Below are 7,538 nucleotides of genomic sequence, written 5' to 3' on the forward strand. Positions count from 1 at the left end.
GAACCTGAATTCAAATGTCATACATTGAAGACAAATACCTTCATCTTTTTGTATTTGTTTTAAATCATTTATAAATATTCATTTCAAAAATTGAAATAATTATTTTCAACTAAAAAACAAAGGTAACAGAAACACACCTTCTTGTATTAATTATTAATTTAATTGTAACATGACTATATCCTGCTGAACACATTTAAAATGGAATCTGGAACCAAAATATATGAATGCTTTAAAAGGCTTTTTATTTTTATTTTTTTAAAACTTCCACAATGTGGCGAAAAAGAAATTGTACACAGAATTATTATATGGGCTGTAACCGTACACAATGAAACAAATTAAGTTTGTTGATGAGGTGTGAGCAACTATCCTTTTGGGGAGCAAAGTATATTAAAAATGTATATAGCTGGAACTGTAGGTGGCACTGATCCAATATCCAGTATCAGTATTGGGTCAAGCCTGAAAAAAAATGTGTATTTGATAACGATGGGGGAGTAGGAAGCAGTTCCGATTTTCCATCTGAGATATGCCTAGCCTGAAAAATCATGAAAACCGCGCAACACGCTGCAGCTCTTCCGGCCCCCCGGGATGGCTAGCTGTTCTGCAACACATGTGCTTCGGAACTGTCAAGTTGATTGTGTGGAAATACCGTGACTCCATCACATTCACAGCTTTGGTCATTCGCGAGTCGACCGTGAACAATTAAATGGGAATGTTTTCGGAGTGCCGAAAGATCGCAGAAACAGGCATACGCCAAAAACAAATGTTTTGCATCAAATAAAATCAAACAATATATGAATATTAGTAATACATACTGTAATATCTGTAGTGTAAGTGCATGCTGTATCTCTAATATTAATAGTTTTGGCTTGGGTACGCTGTGGTAAATGGATTCCATTTATATAGCGCTTTTCTACTCCTAATCCTATGAGCGCTTCATAATTTCTACCTCACATCCACGGCGGAGGGTGGCATGCAAGGCACCAACCTGCTCACCGGGAGCAATTTGGGGTTCAGTGTCTTGCTCAAGGACACTTTGATGGGGTCAAGAGAAACCGGGGCTCGAACCTGCAACCCTCCAGTTTCCAAACGATAGCACTACCTCCCATGCCACCATCGCCCCCATGGAGCATCTTTGTCTCAGCAGCAGACCCCCCCCTCACGTGTTGGCGGTCTTTCTGAACGTTTCAGTGCGGCTAATTTAGCATTTTTAATAACAGGTCCAAACATAGTGCTCCCAGTGCGTCAAGTACAAAGTTTCAGTACCGACAAAGAAGCAGACTAGTGTAAATCATGTTGGCCGTGGATTTCTTCCTGTAGTGTAGTGGCATAGCTTACAGCAACATGACCATTATATTTTCCTATTCTTAGGATGGCCAAAAAATGTGGCTACAACATTTATTGCAGATACATTTCAATTATTATGGCAAATTATTGACACAAATAATCTCACTTAGTGCTTAGCAAAAGGGAAATAATATTGGATTGTAATCAATACACTCAATTTTAATATCGGGCAAGTAAAAATGACATTGTGCCATCTCAAGTTTGGAACAATGCAGTTGTGATGCAAGTGTTTCCCAAAACTCATAGTTCAAACTGATGAGGTAACTACATTAGTAACCTACATAGCACAAATCATTGTTAAGGGACACGGGTGCTTCCTGAAACCACAGTTTGAATGAACGTTCGCAAACACTTTCATTAAGTTGTGTAGTTCAAACTAGAGCTCTCTGGCTGTGGTTAGAAGCTTGGTGACTATGTCATCGATGGCGGAAGGTGCAGTCGAAGGAGGGTAGTCACCATGAGGGTGATTTTCCCATCAAGTGCAGCTTCATGCCTTTTTGACTTAAGTGCACAGGAGAATCGACCGCCATGTGAGTAAGCTAAAAACATTCACATATAATAAATTTGACAATAATTTTAATAAGAGAATTTAGAGTTTACAATTTACAGTTAATAGTTCTTCTGCAACAGTAATATTGAATTGTCATTTAAGTGCCTTTTAGAACATTTTCTTGTTTTTTTACATTAAAAAAACATTAGGACAAATATTTGGAACAAAATTTGTTTGGTCCCTTCTGGAGGCCCAAAATCCCTAGTGGCTGTGGGGTCCTTATTGCAACAGGGAAATGACCATTATCACTATAGAGAACACAGCATTTATACAAGAATTAGTTCATTATGATTGTTATGATGCAGTCTTATTTTGAATTTTTATTCAACTTATTTTTTTAAGTGCAGATGACTTCAATCATTTTACTGATTTTGTTATACAAAGTCAACAGACATATTGCCCTTTATTTGGTTTACAACTGTTCCAAATTCTGTTTGCAATTTTAATCATTGGACAATTTAAACATAAATTCTGTTTTCCCAACTGCACTGAATTTGCATTGAACCATGATCCCATAACTGAAGATTGTACTGAACTGTGAATTTTGTGTATATCGTTACACCCCTAGTATATACCTAGGCATATGTTCCAGTAAGATAATACCACAGGTGCAAATAACTAGTTAAAAAATGAGAGAATGTCAGGAATAATAATACAAAAAAAATCATTACAATCATAAAGTACCCCCACGCACTCCACACCCTTCACACGTGTCCTACAGTATGATCAATATATTAAAATATATGCACTAAACATTTGCACTACCTACCAGTTTACAGTGTGACACTGCCAGGGATGTCTGCCTGAAACACGCACAGCATTCTGAGTGCAGGCACACCTACACAATTCCTTCTGTTTCTCACCCAACTTGGTTAAATTTCTACACTGCTAACTTCACCGCTTTCTGCTAATCCAGAATCACAGCCCACTAAAGGTACAAAAGGAAAATTGTAATTTACACAACATATCCTCTTTTATTTTCAGTGTGTGCAACTTACGGATCAGCAGGCTCCGCTGGTCAGTTACGGTTTGTCCTGATTTAACCAAATGATCTATGAACTTTGCTTATGTCTTAATCACACTACATAGCATATTAAGGGACTACACAATCTAAATCATTAACTTTCCTACTAGAATTCTACAAAAAACAATCATACATGAAAGCAAATGTTGAAAATGTCTCCATTAAATTCCATTAAAGGCTATTCACTTTTTTTTCTTTTTACATTTTTAAATTAATTAATTACTAGCTAACACTCATGCAATAACAACCAAATAGTTTTCTGGTAATTTGCATTTTTATTATATGGCTTAATTTAAAATATAATGGAAATTCAAATTCCCATTTCAAAGCATTGTCTGATGGATGGATGATAAACATATCTTTCAAAATCCTTATATATAAGGATATATCAATAAATATATTTGGTAGAACTCGACCTGTCCTTATGCAGCTACTCACTCTTCTAGCACTATATCACCAATCCTCATACATTTTAAATTATCCAAAAATGACACTAATATAAAAAGATGCTAAAACAGTGGAGGAGGGCAATTAAATAAAAGGAATTAATGACCATCATATTTTCCACCTTAGATGTAGGGATGTTTACTGCACTGCTACTGAAAATGATAAATCTGTCAAAAATATGAAGTTAATATTTTTCATTACAGAGTATGAGCAAAAAACAGCTTGTTTCCCACTGTGTTCACTGAACGCATCACACTGATACAGGAATGTAATTGATTGTAATCCAAAATTTTTACATATTTTATGACTTTTAAGATATTAAGTGTCTTCTCCCACTGATTTCTCAGATGACCAAAACAAAATAACTTACATATGAAATAAAATCAATAAAAATGTAATGGGTGTAAACTAATGTGACATTTTATAAATGTAATACAGCCAGACTATCATTAAGTACTATGGGTGACTTATTCGTCTCCCACATTGCATCTCCCCTCTTGCTTATAGAATATTCCCTCAACAGGGGTTAGATTGCGGCTAGGAGACAATCTGCAGAGAGAGACAGGCTGAGGTACAGACAAAGAAAAATAAACAGACCAGAAGGAATATTAATCAGCTGCTTTGATTAGCATGGCTGCTCAGCACAGCCCGGTGACAGTGACATTGGCCGTCAATGTCATCCCCTTTTGTGAAGCTGCACCGTAAAGTGCTTAATTTGTGCGCTAATTAGCTTAAAGACTCCACAAATGAAAAATTCATGACGGCTTTGGATTGTTTAATTGAGGGAGCATCCTGCATTAATCGAAGCCATTTGGAACGCCGGCTGCGAGGGAGTGAGCGAGGGAGAGCCGGTGAAGCACAGACCCAGCCTTCACTTCAGTGTTTCCCAACCCGGTTCCCGAGGAGCCCCAGACAGTCTGCGTTTGGGGGTCCAACCGGGAACTGAGAGGGAGCAAAAATGTGGTCTGTCTGGGGGTTCTACCAGGAACTGGGAGGGAGCAAAAATGTGGTCTGTCTGGGGGTCCTACCAGGAACTGGGAGGGAGCAAAAATGTGGTCTGTCTGGGGGTCCTACCAGGAACTGGGAGGGAGCAAAAATGTGGTCTGTCTGGGGGTCCTACCAGGAACTGGGAGGGAGCAAAAATGTGGTCTGTCTGGGGGTCCCTGAGGAGCAGGTTGGAAAACTACTTCACCCTATGCCCACTTTCTCGGTCCGCTGAGGATTGGGCGATCACCTAATCCATATCAGTCTATGAGCTGGGACAGGGTTTGCAAACTACCATTTCAATTAAAAAGACCTGGATTTCACTTGAGCATATGTTCTTACTTTCACTTGAGCATGAGTTCTTGCTATGTGCTGATTGGCAGTTTCTTATAATCATGAATGTGTCACTAATGTTCATGTGAAACAGCTGGATGGGTCTTTCAATCAAGGAAACAAACATGTCAAAACAGTCAAGAACTGAATTAATTAGCCAAGCACAGGAGCCTTTCAGTTTTAAAGTAGTTTGTAAAAGCTGAAGTAGCTCAGTGTACCCCTGACATGGGCTATATGGTTACCATACCAAGGGATTTCGCCATGGCAAACTCAGAACGGGCTACGGGTTCTCAGAGGGAACATCACTGCCCCCACAGGCTCAAACTGCCCAAGTGCAGCCGTATTGGCATTAAAAGGGACCCCACCCAAAGCATTCCACTGTTTTGGATGGAAGGACAGATGGATGGATGAAGGAACAATTAAATTAAAAGAGCTTAGGGTCTTGAATGTTGTTTTTTTTTGTCTAACCATCTGGATTAATGACTTTAACTGAATTCATTATAAATACTTCATTAGCTCTAAATCACAGATTCGTTTTGAATGTGAAAAAACTGAGCAGAATTTCAAACAAACAGGCAAAAAAACACACCAGTGATTCAGTTAATTTTCCCAAAAGCACATACTTGATAAATTATTAGAAACGGCACCACAGCATCAATATATTTCCATAAAAATAATTTCCTATCGCCATGGAATTAGCATTTCAGCAAATGTTTAATAGAAACCAGTCTTTAAAAATGACATTTTTGATCATTTTAAGATTCTTTCTTGGAAAAAAAAACAATCGAGACTTCTACTTGTGCTTGGGAAATTTTGTTAAAGCAAATAATTTCTTAATACCATCAATTTTTCTCCAAAATCAAACTGACAAGCTGGAAAATGTTGGCATCTTTCTGACTGGAACTGCCTGTTGCACAAATCCCATGATTGATGTGCAAAAACAACATTCACATACTGCAATTTTTACAAGGGTCCTACAAACCTGCGGCATCATGGGAACGAAGGAAACATCAATAGATGATGGCAAGAGGCCTGAGAAAGGAAATGTCGGAACGTAAAAGCAGTTTAAAAGATAACAGGAATTTAACATGCATGGAAGTATGCATTTGAGAACATGCCTCAATTACACATAGCTGGTTTTCCTCCAAAGGACGTCAGCTATGCCTTCTGGGAAGGCCTTTAAAGGCGCAATTCTAAAGGGACACCTGCAGGAACATTTATTTAAACACAAAGCATCCATTACATTCCATCTCCATAACTCCTACCGCCCTACGGATAGAGCGTCTAGTGCCAGGATTGGCCCAATTAAAAACACTCAACGGCATGGATGAATGTAAAGGTTCTGGGCTGACTAGAGCCGGCCCCAAGTGACAGCACATCAACGCGAGCCTGATGGGCGTTAGCCCAGAAGGGCTGATTAAAACGGCCTGTGTGGAAACTGACACCTCCGCTGCTCTCCAGCGTGTCACCAATGGCAGCCTGAGCGTTAAGCGGGAAACGGTGCTCGGGGTCATGGGGCTTTATAATGATGTGACGCGCCACATACAATTAGAGGTGCCATTCAACCTCCCTGCCATCATATATTTTCTCCCCGGCTTGCTCTCCTGTCCAAAATGTTATAATTGACAGATGGAGGCTAAGGGGTCTTTTGATAGCCTAACACTTTCAAGGAAGAGATAGTGGAAACAAAGAAACTAATAAAAAACCAGGGATCACAGTTACACAAGACCAATATAAAGACAGCCAATTCAGGAGCTGGATCATGATGAGGCCCAGAGCTATAAGGACTCCCAGTATGTAAGACACTGGTGGTAAGCACTGGGTTTGGGGAGCCCCATCAAGGAGATTTGGAGGCTGTCTGACGGGGCAGCTGTAGTACATACAAGGTGAAAGCAGCTGGTTTACAAATGCTGATGCTCCAGAAGTACTAATGGGAAAGAGAAGCATTAAAAATAAACACAGCACTATTAGGCAGCACTGCTGCTTCACACCTCTGGGGGGGCGGCTCAAATCCCACTTGGCTTTCGCTGGATATCCTCCTACACTCCAAGAACACACTGCTAGGTTACCGGTCATCTGTGAACTTCATGTAGGGTATGACTGTGTGCGAGCCCCAGGGCGCAGTGCTACCTGCCATAGGCCCCAGATCCCCTTCACCAGAATAAGCAGCTGAAACACGGATGAAATATCCATCCATCCATCCTCTGTAACCATTTGTCCTATTCAGGGTTGCAGGGGGGCGGAGCCTATCCTGGAGGTTACAGGTGCAAGGCAGGGAACAACAAAGGACAGGGCACCAGCCCCTCACAAGGCGCACACACACCATTCACTCACACATGCATGCCTATCAGCAATTTGGCAACTCCAATTCACATACATGGAACCCTGGTGGAGACACAAACCCTGATCCCAGAGGTGTGAGGCAGTGGTAACCCCTGCACCACCGTGCCGCCCCTGGAGGAAATTAAATATTCCAGAATCAAATACATCGAGACATATGACACCTTGAGCAAGTATTTACTTATTTACACCAAATTTCAAAAACTAGCCGCATATCACTAAACCACAGTAAATAAAATAAAATAAATGAAGAGTAATTTCAGCCATCACTCATAAGAGACTTATGGAAGTTAGGCATCTCGCTGACTCACTGCATATACAAAGGGCCAAACATGTGTGCACCCCACTCCCAACGTAGCAATGAGAAGCAGCACAGAGCCACACATGGGGGTGCCGCGTTCCAAGGGTCCCCGAGAGGTACAACAGCCACCAGCGTCCACCAGCAGTAACAGTGATAAATTACAGCCACACGTTGACCGTCGGGACAATGACATTGAGCGCTGCCCTAAGTGGAGG

General features: G+C 40.6%; 1 protein-coding gene across 1 annotated transcript in view; it reads right to left on the reverse strand.

Moving 5' to 3' along the window:
* Window positions 1–7,538, reverse strand: part of agbl4 (AGBL carboxypeptidase 4) — a 398,795-nt gene that overhangs the window by 58,795 nt on the left and 332,462 nt on the right. The window lies entirely within an intron of this gene.

This window comes from Paramormyrops kingsleyae, chromosome 15 (assembly GCF_048594095.1).
Source record: "Paramormyrops kingsleyae isolate MSU_618 chromosome 15, PKINGS_0.4, whole genome shotgun sequence".
In the NCBI taxonomy this organism is placed as follows: Eukaryota; Metazoa; Chordata; class Actinopteri; order Osteoglossiformes; family Mormyridae; genus Paramormyrops; species Paramormyrops kingsleyae.